Genomic DNA, 18,199 nt, shown 5'->3' with positions numbered 1-18,199 from the left:
CATGCCAGGCCTCCCTGTCCATCACCAACACCCAGAGTTCATTCAGACTCAAGTCCATCGAGTCAGGGATGCCATCCAGCCATCTCATCCTCTGTCGTCCCCTTCTCCTCCTGCCCCCAATCCCTCCCAGCATCAGAGTCTTTTCCAATGAGTCAACTCTTCGCATGAGGTAGCCAAAGTACTGGAGTTTCAGCTTTAGCATCATTCCTTCCAAAGAAATCCCAGGGCTGATCTCCTTCAGAATGGACTGGTTGGATCTCCTTGCAGTCCAAGGGACTCTCAAGAGTCTTCTCCAACACCACAGTTCAAAAGCATCAATTCTTCGGTGCTCAGCCTTCTTCACAGTCCAACTCTCACATCCATACATGACCACTGGAAAAACCATAGCCTTGACTAGACGAACCTTTGTTGGCAAAGTAATGTCTCTGCTTTTGAATATGCTATCTAGTTTGGTCATAACTTTCCTTCCAAGGAGTAAGCGTCTTTTAATTTCATGGCTGCAGTCACCATCTGCAGTGATTTTGGAGCCCCCAAAAATAAAGTCTGACACTGTTTCCACTGTTTCCCCATCTATTTCCCATGAAGTGCTGGGACAAGATGCCATGATTTTCATTTTCTGAATGTTGAGCTTTAAGCCAACTTTTTCACTCTCCACTTTCATCAAGAGGCTTTTTAGTTCCTCTTCACTTTCTGCCATAATGGTGGTGTCATCTGCATATCTGAGGTTACTGATATTTCTCCCGGCAATCTTGATTCCAGCTTGTGTTTCTTCCAGTCCACCGTTTCTCATGATGTACTCTGCATATAAGTTAAATAAGCAGGGTGACAATATACAGCCTTAATGTACTCCTTTTCCTATTTGGAACCAGTCTGTTGTTCCATGTCCAATTCTAACTGTTGCTTCCTGACCTGCATACAAATTTCTCAAGAGGCAGATCAGGTGGTCTGGTATTCCCATCTCTTTCAGAATTTTCCACAGTTGATTGTGATCCACACAGTCAAAGGCTTTGGCATAGTCAATAAAGCAGAAACAGATGTTTTTCTGGAACTCTCTTGCTTTTTCTATGATCCAGCGGATGCTGGCAATTTGATCTCTGGTTCCTCTGCCTTTTCTAAAATCAGCTTGAACATCAGGAAGTTCATGGTTCACGTATTGCTGAAGCCTGGCTTGGAGAATTTTGAGCATTACTTTACTAGTGTGTGAGATGACTGCAATTGTGTGGTAGTTTGAGCATTCTTTGGCATTGCCTTTCTTTGGGATTGGAATGAAAACTGCCCTTTTCCAGTCATGTGGCCACTGCTGAGTTTTCCAAATGTGCTGGCATATTGAGTGCAGCACTTTCACAGCATCATCTTTCAGGATTTGAAAGAGCTCAACTGGAATTCCATCACCTCCACTAGCTTTGTTCATAGTGATGCTTTCTAAGGCCCACTTGACTTCACATTCCAGGATGTCTGGCTCTAGGTCAGTGATCACACCATCGTGATTATCTGGGTCATGAAAACATTGAATCACTATGTTGTGTACCAGGAAGTAATACAGTATTAGACGTCAATTGTAATTCAAAACTAAACATACTCATAGAAAAAAAGATCAGAGAGGTGGGGGTGAAGGGAAAGGGAATTAGAAGAAGGTGGTCAAAAGTACAATCTTCCAGCTACAAGATACATATTAGGGATGTAATGTACAATATGATAAATATAGTAACACTGCTATAAGTAACATATGAAAGTTGTTGAGTAAATCCTTAGAATTCTCATTACAAGGAAAGATTCCTTTTCTTTTTGTAAAACTATGTATCTCTATAAGATGATAAATGTAACTACATATCATGGTAATCATTTTATGATGTATGTAAGTTAAATCATTAGGCTGTACACCCTTAAATTTACACACTGTTGTATGTCAATTATATCTCAAAACTGGGGGGAAAAGATCTAAAAAAGATCTATTTCTCCATTTCCTTTTAAATCTTAATAAAATTTAAAACTATTTAGAAAATATTTAAGGACAACGAGCTTTCAATTTCAGGCATAACGAATGGATAGGGGGCTCAGACCACCCATTTCCATCTAAAATGTAGAAGAAGCAACGGTAGGGTAGACTGCAAACATTGTTCTCCTGTATGTTCAAGGACAGATACCTTATTTCTGAGATCAAGTTTGTTATGCAGATTTGGTAGGATATGAAACTTTCGGGGTGATGGAAATGCTTGTTATCTTGATTGTAGTGATGGTTTCATAGGTATGTATATATGATTGATATGTATTCATATCCATATTGTTGCATACACTGGTGGGTATATATGTGTGTTTGTGTGTGTAAGAAGATTTATCAGACTGTGCCCTTTAAGTATGTGCAGCATATCAATTAAACTTTCAAATACAGCAATTAACTTAATAAATGATAAATTACTCATTAAAGTTACTTAAAAAAAAGTCTTTGACATTTGGAGTAAATAGTCAAACAACTAATAAAAACATATGAACTTCCCATAAAAAATATAGATAGGTCTTGAACAGAAGAGATGATTAACTTTACACTTAAGAGAAATAAAAACTAAACCTCAGCTCACTACATAAAAACGGCAGAAATGCTATAGTTTGGTAACTCACAATGGCAAGGAAAGGAGTGAGGAACACTCTCCCACACTGCTAACAGGAATGGAAAAAAAATGATAAAATCCTATGAAGGGCACTTGGCAGTTTCTACCAAAATGACAAGTGCATTTAATTTTGATCCAGCAAGTATTCTCTGGGGAATGCAGTCAACAGATTGCTGAACTCACAGAGAGTGGCATACGCCAATATGCACCATTGTTTCTATTCACGGGAGTTTGGAGACAACCCAGATGAACCACTAAAACACAGGCTGACGAAGCTATGTCCGCACAGTGCACTGCACAGCTGCTCGGGTAAGAAAATGCTTCTGAAACTATAGAGAAACATAAGATATATTTTCATTATCTTGCATTTGCACATAGAAATAATAAAAAGGAATAGAATAGAATAAACAAGGTTATTTGTAAGGAAGAGGAATTTGGTAGATGGGACCAGGAAAGGGAAAATAGATTTATTTATATTTATTATAATATTTATCTTTAAAGTAAGTAAGCATATATACCCTGGAGTCAGAAATGGCAACCTACACCAGTATTTTTTGCCTGGAAAAATTCTGTGGACAGTGGAGCCTGGTAGGCTACAGTTCATTGGGTTGCAAAGAATCAGACACAATTGAGTGACTAAGCATGCACACAAACATATTTCTATATCAAAAATATTGTTATATTTTGTATGTATTAAAAACAAAAAAAAGGGTCATTTTATGTTAAGTGCTTATTATATAGATTTGTTAGTAATCAGGGAACATTATTTGATTAACTGTGATTCAGAATTCATGTAATTATAATCCCTAATGAAAGATTTCTTTCCCAAAGAGACCCTAAGAATTTAGGCATTTTGAGGGTTATATCAGTGTGTATATCTAAATGGAATTAAACAAGAAAACTTTGCCCCAAAAACCTACAGAATTATCCTAGAATGACAATATGAAAGGATTTGTAGTCTTGTTATAGAAGTATGAAAAGTTTACTTGCAAACATCACTTTTTAAAAGGAAGTAATTTGGTCTAAGGGCTTCCCTCATAGCTCAGTTGGTAAAGAATCTGCCTAGAATGCAGGAGACCCTGGTTTGATTCCTGGGTCAAGAAGATCCCCTAGAGAAGGGATAGGCTACCCACTCCAGTATTCTTGGGCTTCCCTTGTGGCTCAGCTGGTAAAGAACCCGCCTGCAATACGGGAGACCTGGGTTTGATTTCGGGGTTGGGAAGATCTCCTGGAGAAGGGAAAGGCTACCCACTCCAGTATTCTGGTCTGGAGAAATCCATGAACTGTATAGTTCATGGGGTTGCAAAGAGTTGGTCGAGACTTTCACTTTCACTTCACTTTTTCACGTCAATTTGGTCTCAGTTGCAAAAGTAACTAGCATGTATTAGAGAGTAATGTTCTATGAAATTAATTTTTAAAGAAAAGTTGGGGACTTTCACAGTGGTCCAGTGGCTAAGACTGTGCTCCCAATGCAGGGAGCTTGGGTTCGATCCCTGGTCAGGGAACTATAATAGGTCTGACAAACCACAGATTAGAGTTCATATGCTGCAACTAAAGATCCCACGTGCCACAACTAAGACCTGGCACAGCCAAAAAATGAAGAAATTTTTAAAAATAAAATAAAGTTGATTTTTACTTTTCAAGCACTAGAATAATCTTCAGCAAGTCAGCTTTCATTGTAATAGAAATCAAGCGATGTTACTTCAGGATTTTGATTAAAAAGGAAAACCTTCATCCAAGGCCAAATGTGACCTTCAGCCAATCTTGCTTTTTAAAGTGATTTGATCCAAAGAAATCACTGTTGAATAGAAACTCAAGCAAATGTTTGACTTTTATTTTTCCATTCAACTTGGAATCCTTGATGACCTCATTTGCTCTTCATTCACATCATTAAATGGCTGAGAGGACAGTGTGAGGCTTTCGTTAATCCGAAAATTAAATCAAATCCTTTCCATTTTGAGCTTGAAATTCACAGTGTGAGTGATCATTAACAAATCAGAGTTAAGGTTGTTGAATAACAAGGGACTTCATACAAGATGACAAATCCATTTGGTGACAGTTTTTTTTTTTTCCCTACCAGTTTTCACTGTGCAGATCCAAACTCCTAACCAGCCTGGGCCATCCCCATGCTGGGCCAAAATTGACTAAGAATAATCTGTGTGCTGACATGGCTCCTGGCCCCAAACAGGAAGAGTTATCCCTAAGAGACATATGGAGGTAAATCGCCCCAGGAACTCAGCTAATACCTCCAATTGAGTTTAGAAATCAATAGACAGAGTTTGGTTGCTAGTGTTTTTGATAGTGTTTGTTTCTTTGAAAGAAATCAGAGGAAAGGAAAGGTGTGTATTTTGCCTCCTGTCTCTTCTGTTCCTCACTTGCCTGTTTTCTCACTTGGATTCAGGGAACTTCAAGGGCAAGTTAGGTTGTAGAATATAAAGAAGGTTATCAACATCTCCCCAGGCCTGTGTCTGGGTCAGCTCAGCCACGCAATGTGGCAAGCTTAGATCGTTTTCAGGAGTTTATGAAGGGTTTCGTAGCTGTGGTCCTCTGTGAACTGTGATAGAGTTCTCCTGTTATTTCCACTTTAGTCTTTGAAACCAAAAGCTTTCAGAGTGAACAGGGAGGTGGGCCCTGGGTCCACACATTATGCTCTATCTCCCAGTGATTATGGACCCCCTGGACTCACTGAACGTCAGTCGATTATTGTCAGTGTTGTAAAGGATTTGGCTGGCTTTGTCCCTGGAGGTTAAGGTCTAACCCTTGGAATTTGCCAAGTGATAGGCATGTCTTTGTTGGGACTCAATCAAGCTTGCCTATATAATGAACCCTCAATAAAACTCTGGACAACAAAGATCCAGTGAACTTCCCTGGTCAGGAATGCTCTGAATATTGTCACACTTCAATACTGGGTAGGGACCAGGTTCTGAGGATGATGGAAGCTGTGCATCTGGAACTCTCCCAGACTTTGCCTGGGCTTCCTAGGTGCCTCAGTGGTAAAGAATCTGCCTGCCAATGCAAGAGATGCAAAAGACCTGGGTTCAAACCCTGAATTGGGAAGATTCTCTGGAGAAGGAAATGGCACTCCAAAACAGGCACCACTCCAGTATGCTTGCCTGGAGAATCCCATGTTCAGGGGAGCTTGGCAGGCTATAGTCCATGGGATCACAAAGAGTTGGACACAACTGAGTGACTGAGCACATACACACAGACTGCCCTATGTGTCTCTTCTTTGGGCTGCTTCTAATGTGAATCCCTTTGCCTTAATAAAACTGTAATCATATATAGAACACTTTCAGTAAGTTCTGTGAATCTTTCTAGTGAATTATGGAACCTAAAGTGGTTGTGGAAACTTAAAATTGTGTAGCTAGTTGGTCTAAAAAGTGGGGGTGGCCCTGGGAACCCCTGAACTTATAGCTGGTTCTTAAGTGAGATCAGTCTTATGAAGGACTGTGCCCTCACACCTTGTAGTCTGACAAACTCATTGGACTGTTCTGAAACTTCAGCCAGGCCTGTCTTTGCTTATCAGAAACAGCACAAGGTCAGCTTGTGTCACAATGAATGACCCAAGACCAGTGCCACACTGGTGGAAATGCTCTATCTCCCACTGGCTAATTCTTCTCTTAAATAGCTTGGAAGATATCCCAGTTTTTCATACACAAAGTTGGCCCACTAAGGAAATAGCTGCTCCACACCATTATCAAAATCACAGGTAATAAAATAACAATTAATGCTATGTGTCAATTTTCCCTAATTGATTTGATACTTTTATGCATTATACAATGTCACTATTAGCCACCACAAAAAGTTGTTAAATGTTCCTATGTGTACATTGTTGTTGTTCAGTAGCTAAGTCATGTCCAACTCTTTGCAACCTCATGGACTGTAGCATGCTAGGCTTCTCTGTCCTTTACCATCTCCCTGAGTTTGCTCAAACTCATGTCCATTGAGTCAGTGATGTCATCCAACCATTTCATCCTATATCATCCCCTTCTCCTCCAGTCTTCAGTCTTTCCCAGCATCAGGGTCTTTTCCAATGAGTTGACTCTTCACATCTTCACATTGGAGCTTCAGCTTCAGCATCAGCACTTCCAATGAATATTCAGGACTGATTTCCTTTAGGATGGACTGGTTTGATCGCCTTGCTGTCCAAGGGACTCTCAAAAGTCTTCTCCAACACCACAGTTCAAAAGCATCAATTCTTCAGTACTCAGCCTTCTTTACAGTCCAGCTCTCACATCTGTACATGATTACTGGAAAAACCATAGCTTTGATTATATGAGCCTTTGTCAGCAAAGTGATTTCTCTGCTTTTTAATACACTGTCTAGGTTTGTCATAGCTTTTCTTCCAAGAAGCAAGCATCTTTTAATTTCAGGGCTGCAGTCACTATCTGCAGTGATTTAGGAGCCCAAGAAAATAGTCTGCCACTGTTTCCACTGTTTCCCCATCTATTTGCCATCAAGTGATGGGGCCAGATGCTGTGATCTTAGTTTTTGAATGTTGAGTTTTAAGCCAGCTTTTTCACTGTCCTCTTTTATATTTGTCAAGAGGTTCTTTAGTTCCTCTTCACTTTCTGCACATCCGAGATTATTAATACTTCTCTCAGCAATCTTGACTGCAGCTTGTGACTCATCCAGCTTGGCATTTCTCATGATGTACTGTTTTGCATGATGTAATGTGTACATTATATCCATGTGATTTATTTCTTTTATACCTGGAAGTCTGTACCTCTTAATCCCCTTCACCTATTTTGTCTGTCCCCTGCCCATCTCTTCCAGCAACCATCAGGTTGTTCTCTGTATCTATAAGCTGTTTGTTTTATTTGTTCATTTGCCTTATTTTTTTACATTCCATGTATAAGGGAAGGCACACAGTATTTGGTTTTCTCTTTCTGACTTATTTCACATAGTATAATACCCTTCAAGTCCAACCATGTTGCTGATAATGACAAGAGTTCCTTCTTTTTTGTGACTGAGCAATATTCTATTGTGTGTGTATTTATGTATATGGACTTTCCTGGTGGCTCAGATAGTAAAGAATCTGCCTGCGATTCAGAAGACCCGGGTTCTATCCCTGGGTGAGGAAGATCCCCTGGAGAAGGGCATGGCAACCCACTCCAGTATTCTTGCCTGGAGAATCCCACTGGACAGTGGAGCCTGACGGGCTGCAGTCCATATATATATACATACATGTACACACACACACACACACACACACACCCCATTTCTTGTTTATATCCTTTCATCTATCGATGGACACTTAGGTAACTTCCATATCTTGGCTATTGTAAATAATACTGTAATGAACATAAGGGTACATCTATCTCATAGAATTAGCGCTTTCCTTTTCTTTGGATAAATACCCAGAAGTGGAATTCCTGGATTGTATGGTAGTTCTATTTTTAGTTTTCTGAGGATGACACAAAACATCAGCATGTTTTCTTTGGAAAAAAAGTTTATTCAGGTTTTCTGCCCATTTATTCATGCTATATTGAGTTGTATGAGTTCTCTATATATTTTGGATATCAATCCCTTATCAGATATATGATTTATAAATATCTTCTCCCATTCAGTTGTAGATTACCTTTTCAAAAAGGTGGCTGCTTTTTGTGTGCAAAAGCTTTCTAATCTGATGTCCCATTTATTTTTGCTACTATTTCCCTAGCCCATACAGACACACGAAAAATATTTCTGAGATCAATGTTAAAGAGGTTACTGTCTATTTTTAATTCTATTGTAATTGAATAATGTGCAAAAACTTTTTAATATAGGAGAAATAAAAATAATAAAAACTAAAACTGTGTACTATAGTCTTTACTACATTAAAACGTATACATTATAGTATAATTATATACATTATACTATATTAACACATATGCATATATTATACTATATATCTTTATAATGATAATGTTATCTTTATAGTCATAAATTTAAAAAGGTACACATATACACACAATTGTCAAGGTCTTCAAAATCTTTGTTTTCTTTTCTAAAGCACTGATAATGCTCTTAAATAGAATGTGACTACAGGCTGAACTGAGGCAACAGACACTGATGATCTTCCCCCCAGGTTCAATTTTGCCTTATCAGAACTTTTCAGATATGATTATTCACACATTTAAAAAATTTCTTACTATCTTGGCACCCAACCCATATTTCTATATTTTGATCACAAGATGTTAATAAGACTTCTTTAACCAGGACTGGGTTTCCCAGGTGGTACTAGCGGTAAAGAACCTGCCTGCCAATGTGGGAGACGTAAAAGATGAGAGTTTCATCCCTGGGTCAGGAAGATCCCCTGGAGGAAGGCACAGCAACCCACTCCAGTGGGTTCTTGCCTGGAGAATCCCATGGACAGAGGAGCCTGGTGGGCACATAGTTGGACATGACTGACGGGACTTAACATGCAGGCAACCAGGACCAAATTTGTTTGTTCATTCAACTTATTCAACCAACATTTGTTGAGGAGCCATCCTCCAGCTGAACAGGAAGCGTTCCGGGGTTGTGCATACGAGAGATGAACAAACCTCTACCATAGCCCTGAACAGGAAGGGTTCCAGGGTTGTGCATATGAGAGGTGAACAAACCTCTACCATAGCTATGAGCATAGCAGACCCCTGGTCCTGGGTGAACTGGACCAGCTCAGACAGTCCTCTGTCCTCCTGTCCCTGCCTGGCCCCAGCCTGCCCAAACTTCCCACCAAAAAGTCCTTTGGGTTTGACATTAATGCTCTAAGTGCAAAGAGTTCCAATATCATACCATTCTTCTAACAAGCTGAAAGGAATAGCTTCAGGGTTTAGGTTCTTAGGAACTCTTTAGGGAAATTGGTTGAAAGAAATCTGCTCTCTTCAGTAATTTAATCAACACTATTCTGCATCACAGCTTTGACTACATGAACAAAATATAATATAATGGAGTAATTATTTTAAACTTTAGTTGCTAAACAGATCACAGCTTATTATCAAACATTTGATAATATCTGTATGAGCAGATACTTGTCTTATGAATTATGACTAGAGTAAAAAATTTCTCCAGCCATGAAATGTGCCTATATGAGAGTCTGCAGTTAAATCTGTTTAATAATCATTAAAATTGACACTATAGGGGTGTTTTCTGACTCTTTTTCTTTGAGTATCTCCTGTACTAGCTATGCAGGTCACTGACTCACAGGGATCTCTTCATTTTACTAGCTCTGTCTTTTACTAGCTACTCAGTTTGCTAGCTATGAATTTGCTCAAAAGGAGCAATGCAGTCTATTACTCATCATTATTTGATGGCTTGCTCTGTGCCAGGCATAGTACTAAGTGCTTGAACTACAAAGCTGGATAAGACACAGTCCTTATCATCAAAAAACATACAATGGGGAAAGCCTAGATCCATTGTTGTTCAGTGGCTAAGATATGTCCAATTCTTTGTGACCTCATGGACCATTATCAAACAATATTATTTCTATGTGATGAGTGTCATAATAGAAACATGAAAGCATAATAAGATAGTATCAGTTCGGTTCAGTCACTCAGTCATGTCTGACTCTTTGTGACCCCATGGACTGCAGCACGCCAGGCCTCCCTGTCCATCACCAACTCTCTGAGCTTAGTCAAACTCATGTCCATCCAGTTGGTGAGGCCATCCAACCATCTCATCCTGTCATCTCCTTCTCCTCCCACCTTGGGTCTTTTCCAATGAGTCAGTTCTTTGTATCAGGTAGTCAAAGTATTGGAGTTTGGGCTTCAGCATCAGACCTTCCAATGAATAGTCAGGACTGACTTCCTTTAGGATGAACTGGTTGAATCTCCTTGCAATCCAAGGGACTCTCAAGAGTCTTCTCCAACACCACAGTTCAAAAGCATCAATTCTTCGGTGCTCAGCTTTCTTTATAGTCCAATTCTCACATCCATACATGACTACTAGAAAAACAATAGCTTTGACTAGACAGACCTTCGTTGGCAAAGTAACGCCTCTCGTTTTTAATATGCTGTCTCGGTTGGTCACAGCTTTTCTTCCAAGGAGCAAGTGTCTTTTAATTTCATGGCTGCAGTCACAATCTGCAGTGATTTTGGAGCCCAAGAAAATAAAGTCTCTCATTTTTTCCACTGTTTCCCCATCAATTTCCCATGAAGTGATGGGACCAGATGCCATGATCTTAGTTTTCTGAATGTTGAGTTTTAAGCCAACTTTTTTACTCTCTTCTTTCACTCTCATCAAGAGGCTCTTTAATTCTTCTTCGATTTCTGCCATAAGGGTGGTGTCATTTGCATATCTGAAGTTATTAATGTTTCTCCTGGCAATCTTGATTCCAGCTTGTGCTTCATCCAGCCCAGCATTTTGCATGATGTACCCTGCATACAAGTTAAATAAGCAGGTTGACAATATACACCCTTGAGTTGATGGCTACAATTCAAGAGGAGTCTCAACAAAAGTGTTTCCATAGGACTTACCTGGTGGTTCAGTGGTTGAGACTCTGTGCTACCAGTGTGGGCTGGGGGATGTGGGGGATTGTGAGGGGATGGGAGTGTGTGAAGAGGGCAGGTTCAATCCCTGGTCAGGGAACTAAGATCCCATATGCCATGCAACATGGTCAAAGGGAAAAAAAAAAAGCGAGAGAAGTGTTTCCATGGCAAAGTCTTTTTTTGTTTCTGGAAGTTTATTCCCTCTGTCTCACTTTACACCATGAGTTCTTAGCTCTGACACACGTGGGAATCTTTTGGAAAAACTTTAAAAAATGCTACTGCCTATGATCCTTGCTCCAGAAATTCTCATTTAATTGGACTGGTGTATAGAAGCTGGGCATAGCCTGCCTAGAGATTAACATGTAGTCAAAGGTAATGATTGAAACATTGCTATATCCATCTCCTCCTGTTTCTTCCAAGCTCCATATTACTAGCCTGACTCCACTTTTCAAACTTTTCCATATCATGGCATATGGAGGAAAAAAATTTTTTTTTAGTGAGAAAAGGGATTAATGCATGAAACTATCTGAAACCTCTGTATACCTGGAAGAAGTTCTATCTATGGCAAAGAGATATCAATTCTAACCACCTGTCAATAGATTGGAGGCAACCAGTGTTTTCAGACACTGCAGTTGGGTAACACTGGGTTAAAATAGCTATCTGCCCTGTATTTACAAACTGTATGTGTTTTCCTTCAAAGCATATTTAAACAGTGATTATTAGTGTATCTCTGCATTTTTCTTGAAAAGCTTTGAGGTGCTACAATGTATTGTTAGTGATCAGCACAGGGAATACAAAAATGAAGACAGTCGTCACCATACAAGGGTTTCCTATCTTTATTAGGATGAAAGTGACTTACAGGTTGGTCTCATTAAATAGAACTCATTTTACTTGCCTTACTGGACCTGATAAAACATCCTCATTCAAACAGCTGTGCATCCTTGGGCAAGTCACTTAGCATTTCTGAAACCCCTTTTTCCCCAACTAGGATATGCGAGGGATTTTGCCAGATCTAGAAGATCCATGTAAAGTCTCCACGTCTGCTAGTGGTATAGGAAGAAGTCAGGCTTTGTTGAATGATTATAACCATGAAAATCAGGTTACTGAAACAGGGACTCGAACAATATTTGCACAACCATGTTCAAATCAGCGTTATACACAAAATGCTGTCAATGAGGGGAAACAACCCAAACATTGATCAATAGATAAAATGATAAATAGATTGTGATATAAACAATGAAACATTATCTAGCCTTAAAAAGGAAGGATACTACAACATGGAAAGCATTATACTAAGTGAAATAAGACAGATACATGAGGAAGAATATTCTGATTCCACATATATCAAGGTACAAGTGTCAGATTCATAGAGACAGAATGTAGAACGGTGGTTATCAGGGTGAAGGATAAGAGTTATTATTTAACAGGTAGAGAGCTTCAGTTTCAGATGGTGAAACAGTTCATAGTGATGGTTCCATTCAATCTGAACTTACTAACTGCTACTGAATTGCACACAAAAAGGGTTAAGATGGTAAATTTTATGCTATATACATATATTTAACCACAATAAAAATGTTGAAAAAAATCAGGTTACCATATTTATTTTACATTCTTAAGTTTTATGAAAATCCTTTTCAATACAATAGTACTATGTTAATTCCAGTGATATTTACCTGGTTATTTTAATAAATTGCTAAAAAGTTTCTCAACAGTATAATTTATGCCTCATGACATGTTGTTGTTGTTTAGCTGCTAAGTCGTGTCCAACACTTTTGTGACCAAGTGGACCTTACCCCACCAGGCTCCTCTGTCCATGGGATTTTCCAAGCAAGAATACTGGAGTGGGTTGCCATTTCCTTCTCCAGGGGATCTTCCCAACCCAGGGATCAAACCTGTGTCTCCTGAATTGCAGGCAGATTCTTTACCGTTGAGCCACCAGGGAAACTCAATGACAAGTCATAAAGGTTTATAACATTTATAAACAAAGTTTATAAACTTTGACTTAATGGGGCCCTATAAATTGGAAATAAATCTTGATGAATATTTCAGTTGTTTCTCAAACTTGGCTAATCAGAAGAACCACCGGAAATAATTCAAAATTTATTTCAGGGACTCACCCCAAGCCACCTGACCCAGAATCTTTTGGGAAAAGTTTGGGAATCAATATCTTCATGTAGTACCCCAGGTTGACTCTTATATTGGATAAGTTGGGAAATATACTTCTTGAGTTAAATTCTGAATTCTGAATTCAATTGAGAAAGAGGTAGGGAATCAGCAGCAGTCAGACACCCCTCAGCCACACCTCTTACCCCTCTCCACCCCTGGTCTACCTGTTAGGTCCCACCAGGTGACAGCTTCACTAATACCCTTTCCCCAGAAAGTTGATGCTGTGCTGAATTACTGCGATTATGTTTGCAGCAACGGATGGAAAACTGTACCAGAAAGAGAATAACCTGAAGTGGATAACTCAACAGGGGATTTGGGCAATTGGATTAAAAGGGTAATGTGATTAGTAGTCAATGAAGCTTAATTCACTTAGGCATCTCTCCTTAAAGTTTCACGAGGAACAAGTGCCCAGGCAAGCATTTCTTAAGCTGTATTCTAAGTGCCAAGGAATTTGAAATGACAAGTTAGTTTTAGACCTGGCTTCAGGAATATCAACTGTTTTTTCATATTTTAATCTCTTGGAGAAGACCTAATTTCTGAATCCAATTTATTTTTCTTCCTCTTCTTCCAAACTACTCTCATCTTTACCATGGTGTGCCACATTTGTTCTCAAATACAATCAAAGAATGGTAGACCTGACTAGGATAAGAGTCAAGATTGAAATGTAGAGAGTTTTACAAATTTACCATGAAACAAAATTTTAAAATTTGTTTCAGTTCAATTCAGTCTCTCAGTCATGTCCTACTCTTTCTGACCCCATGAATCACAGCATGCCAGGCCTCCCTGTCCATCACCAACTTCCGGAGTTCGCTGAGACTCATGTCCATCGAGTCGGTGATGCCATCCAGCCATCTCATCCTCTGTCGTCCCCTTCTCCTCCTGCCCCCAATCCCTCCCAGCATCAGAGTCTTTTCCAATGAGTCAACTCTTCGCATGAGATGGCCAAAGTACTGGAGTTTCAGCTTTAGCATCATTCCTTCAAAAGAAATCCCAGGACTGATCTCCTTCAGAAGGGACTGGTTGGATCTCCTGGCAGTCCAAGGGACTCTCAAGAGTCTTCTCCAACACCACAGTTCAAAAGCATCAGTTCTTCGGTGCTCATCTTTCTTCACAGTCCAACTCTCACATCCATACACGACCACTGGAAAAACCATAGCCTTGACTAGACGGACTTTTGTTGGCAAAGTAATGTCTCTGCTTTTGAATATGCTATCTAGGTCGGTCATAACTTTCCTTCCAAGGAGTAAGTGTCTTTTCCTTCCAAGGAGTAAGTGTCTTTTCATTTCATGGCTGCAATCACCATCTTCAGTGATTTGGAGCCCCCCAAAATAAAGTCTGACACTGTTTCCACTGTTTCCCCATCTATTTCCCATGAAGTGATGGGACAAGATGCCATGATCTTAGTTTTCTGAATGTTGAGCTTTAGGCCAACTTTTTCACTCTCCACTTTCACTTTCATCAAGAGGCTTTTTAGTTTCTCTTCACTTTCTGCCATAATGGTGGTGTCATCTGCATATCCGAGGTGATTGATATTTCTCCCAGCAATCTTGATTCCAGCTTGTGCTTCTTCCAGCCCAGCATTTCTCATGACTTACTCTGCATATAAGTTAAATAAGCAGGGTGACAATATACAGCCTTAATGTACTCCTTTTCCTATTTGGAACCAGTCTGTTCCATGTCCAGTTCGAACTGTTGCTTCCTGACCTGCATATAGGTTTCTCAAGAGACAGGTCAGGTGGTCTGGTATTCCCATCTCTTTCAGAATTTTCCACAGTTTATTGCGATCCACACAGTCAAAGGCTTTGGCATGGTCCATAAAGCAGAAATAAATGTTTTTCTGGAACTCTCTTGCTTTTTTGATGACCCAGTGGATGTTGGGAATTTGATCTCTGGTTCCTCTGCCGTTTCTAAAACCAGCTTGAACATCAGGAAGTTCATGGTTCACGTACTGCTGAAGCCTGGCTTGTAGAATTTTGAGCATTACTTTACTAGCATGTGAGATGAGTGCAATTGTGCTGTAGTTTGAGCATTCTTTGGTATTGCCTTTCTTTGGGATTTCTTTGGTGACTTCCCTGGTGGCTCAGACGGTAAAGCGTCTGCCTGCAGTGCAGAAGACCCAGGTTCGATTCCTGGGTTGGGAAGATCCCCTGGAGAAGAAATGGCAATCCACTCCAGCACTCTTGCCTGGAAAATCCCATGGACGGAGGATCCTGATAGGTACAGTCCATGGGGTCGCAAAGAGTCGGACACGACTGAGCGACTTCACTTTCACTTTTCTTTGGGATTGGAATGAAAACTGATCTTTTCCAGTCCTGTGGCCACTGCTGAGTTTTCCAAATTTGCTGGCATATTGAGTGCAACACTTTCACGGCATCATCTTTCAGGATTTGAAATAGCTCAACTGGAATTCCATCACCTCCACTAGCTTTGTTCATAGTGATGCTTTCTAAGGCGCACTTGACTTCACATTCCAGGATGTCTGGCTGTAGGTGAGTTTAAAAATCTGTTTACCTCTGCCTAACATGAATGCTTTATTATGTTCCTACAGTCTTTATTTCGAGTATTGGAACAATTATCTTATTGTTACTGAGGAGGACCCTCTGGGACCTTCCTGGTACAAACTCCTCCCCCATAGTCTCTGCCCTAGCTGTCTCTGAAGTACTTCCATATTAGTATCTGATGCGCATTCCCCAAATTGTTTTAAGAGATGTGAAAACCCAAATGAAAGATGTTAACTACTTGATGACCATGAGCATGTAGCCTCCAGGCTTCCTGGAGCCTAGGGATTGATAACATTAACCCCTGCTACACAGCCCTGTTACGGCACCATCAGCCAATCAGAGAATGTGCATGAGCTGAGTGTACATCCTGGGACATCCCTCTTTCACTTGGCCTTTAAAAAAGTGCTATCTTGAAACCCGTGGAGAGTGCAGGCTTTTTGAGACTAAGTATCTACCCTGAACTCCTTGTGTGGTGCCCAGTGTCAGAAGACTGGCTTTACTGTGAGTGAGCAAGTGGACCCAAGTTTGACTTGGTAACATTTATTCTTTATCATTCATGAAAATATGAATATTCATTGAAAGGACTGATGCTGAAGCTGAAGCTCCAATACTTTGGCCGCCTGATGTGAAGAGCCAAATCACTAGAAAAAAAAAATCCTTCCCGATGCTGGGAAGGATTGAAGGCAGGAGAAGGGGATGACAGAGGATGGAATGGTTGGATGGCATCACAGACTCAATGGACATGAGTTTGAGCAAACTCAGGGAGATAATGAAGGACAGGGAAGCCTGGGATGCTGCAGTTCATCGGGTCGCAAAGAGTCAGACGTGACTTAGGAGCTGAACAACAAATGATAAACCGACAATCTTTTCTTCTCCTCCTTACTCTAGGCTGGCTTGCTCCCTTGCTTAGTCTTGCTTTCATTCTCTCTCTCTTTGTCACACACACACACACACAATCTCAAGTACACACACTCAGACTAGCCAGTCAACCATAGATTACCTCTTCGTACCATGTTTACTTTTTTGGCCAATATTTTAGGAAGAGTAGCTTGGTATCAACAAAAAGTTTGAACATTAGAGCCTGTCTTCGGAAAAACCCAGACCTGGCAGAAGCATGAACACTGGTCACTCAACTATAGAAATCTCGTGGGAGAACTAGAGTCCTGTGCCTATTTTGTCCCCACATCTCCCTCCTGTGGTTTCAGCAACATGGCATTAAGAAGATCCTCTAAAAAGGCACCCATAACATCAGACCAACACTTAGTATAACAGATCAGAAGAGCCCAGCTTGGCTCTACCAGCTAAGCCTTCTAGGAAGCTTCAGAAATCAATTGTCATGTGCTCTAACAGATGAGTGGTTCTGAAGAAACAGTTTAATAACTGTAATGTTTTAATAGCATCAGCTCTTGCCACCAGTCAGAGCTATAAAATAAACAATTCTCACCTGTACTATTGCACACACATTGAGATGGGAAACATAATAAGAATTGAACTAAGCCAGTGTCTATGATCAGTAAATGTGCCTTTTACTTCATGAGGATGTGTGTGCTAAGTCACGTCAGTCATGTCCAATTCTTTGTGACTTCATGGACTGTAGCCTGCCAGAATCCTCTGTCCATGGGATTTTCCAGGCAAGAATACTGCAGTGGGTTGCCATTTCCTCCTCCAGGGGCTCTTCCCAACCCAAGGACTGGACCCACATCTCGTGTGGCTCCTGCATTGCAGGCAGATTCTTTTACTGCTGAGCCATCAGGAAAACGAAAGCCCCACCACACTAGGGCTTTCTGACTCACAAAGCTTTGAGTCCTTGACTTTTTGATTTAAGACCTAAATTCTAATATATGTATTATTATATCTGCCTTAAGCGTGGCAAATGTTTTTCTGATAGATATTATTTCTTTTAGGACATAACAAAAAGTTAGTTAAGAACTAAGTGTATTAAAAGATAATTATTGTATGCACACATATATATGCATATACATGTATGCCGTGCTCAATTGCTTCTGTGTGTCCAACTCTTTGTGACCCCATGGACTATAGCCCACCAGGCTCTTCTGTCCATGGGATCTTTCAAGCAAGAATACTGGAATGGGTTGCTCTGCCCTCCTTCGGGGATCTTTTCCACTCAGAGGTGGAATCCCTGTCTCCTGCATCTCTTTACCACTGAGCCATGGGGGAGCCCATATACGTATACATGTATACATAGATATTTATCACTCTTCTCAAAATCTTCTTCTTTCAAGAGTTAACAGACATTAGCTATCCAAGATCCAGCTTGTTTCAAACTTGCTCTATGCTTCCTATACTCTACAACACATCAGACTGTTTTACTTTTCTTTCATGGGAGCAGCATCGACCTGAATAGTTACTGTTCAGAAATATGAATTCAGTGTTGCGAGAACTCCCAATTTTTCAAGAGAAACCAAGATTCCAGATTTATAGGTGAAATTATTCATTTTTAAAATAATGTAAAGGA

General features: G+C 40.1%; 1 non-coding gene across 1 annotated transcript; it reads left to right on the top strand.

The window, feature by feature from the left end:
- The first annotated feature begins 15,291 nt into the window (after positions 1-15,291).
- On the top strand, positions 15,292-15,363 carry TRNAC-GCA (transfer RNA cysteine (anticodon GCA)). Its single transcript has one exon. It is a non-coding gene; the product is annotated as a tRNA-Cys (tRNA).
- The last annotated feature ends 2,836 nt before the right edge of the window (positions 15,364-18,199 follow it).

The sequence above is a fragment of the Bos indicus genome, chromosome 9 (assembly GCF_029378745.1).
Source record: "Bos indicus isolate NIAB-ARS_2022 breed Sahiwal x Tharparkar chromosome 9, NIAB-ARS_B.indTharparkar_mat_pri_1.0, whole genome shotgun sequence".
Lineage (NCBI taxonomy): Eukaryota > Metazoa > Chordata > Mammalia > Artiodactyla > Bovidae > Bos > Bos indicus.
The sequence above is the reverse complement of the archived record's forward strand: the minus strand, read 5'-3'. Positions and strand labels throughout refer to the sequence as shown.